This window comes from Cicer arietinum, chromosome 2 (assembly GCF_000331145.2).
Source record: "Cicer arietinum cultivar CDC Frontier isolate Library 1 chromosome 2, Cicar.CDCFrontier_v2.0, whole genome shotgun sequence".
In the NCBI taxonomy this organism is placed as follows: Eukaryota; Viridiplantae; Streptophyta; class Magnoliopsida; order Fabales; family Fabaceae; genus Cicer; species Cicer arietinum.
Genome location: NC_021161.2, coordinates 13,985,655 through 13,986,713, shown reverse-complemented (window position 1 = coordinate 13,986,713; position 1,059 = coordinate 13,985,655).

The following is a 1,059-nucleotide window of genomic DNA, read 5'->3' as shown; positions in this document are numbered from 1 at the left end:
GTTTTATTTTAATTTCTTTTGAAAAAAAAATACACCCTCGCTTTGAAAATCGGGGTGTTACATTGTGGTATCAGAGCTTTGGTTTGGTTTTCTTTGGGGGCTGTGGAACCTTTGGTTATAGATTGTAGGTTAACCTGTAGGTTGGGAGTTGTTATCTGATTATGCGTCGGTTTAGGTGGTTTGGGTTGTCAAGTCCAAAATAGTTATTATGTGTTGATATATTCGAAACTTAGTTTTGGAATTATTCGATGTGGTGTTAACACTTCTTCTTGATGTTGGTTTTTCAGAAACACTACCTCCAAGAGAGAACGACGTTGCAAGGATGAACGTCAGTAGGGATGATCAAATGGTTCGAGCTGCAAATAACATGGAGGTTTTGTTGTTGCACGAACTGCTGCAAAGACTCTGCGGGATCTGGAGAAGAGGAAAAGAGAGATTTGTGCTCTTAAGATTAAGAGGGTTAGAATATTTTCGTCGTTACCATCCTCCAAAGCTCAAGGGTGATGAGGACTCAGGAAAAGAGTTGACTAGTGGATTCAAGAAGTGGAAAAGATCTTCGAGATGACGGATTGTCAGGCAGAGTTGAAGCAAATCATGACGGCATGGAATTTATAAAATGGTTCCAAGGACACAGAAGCTATGTGTTGGTGTAAACTCGAAGATGATGAGTATGGATGGATTAACATTAGACTAATAAGGGATTTCAAGTAAAGATCTAAGTTGAGGACTTTTGTTAAGAAAAGTATTAGATGTTTTCCTGGTAGATTTCAGGATGAAACTGGATGAAGTTTGACAATTGTCAAAGAGATGTGAACATCATGAAATTGTTGAGAAGATGAGGCTTCTATTTGGGATAACATTTGGTGCTTAGGTGTCAATGAAAGAGACCGGTATTGAAGTTAAGGGAGCGTTGCACATTAGGAGTGAATACTCCTTTGGATAGATAAAATACGCTTTGAGGAATTGTCGATACCTTGAGGGGAAAAGTCGAGCATTCGAGTTAGACTAGATTCGCAACTTGGATTATTAAGTATGAATCTCATAACGAGTGTAGGAGTG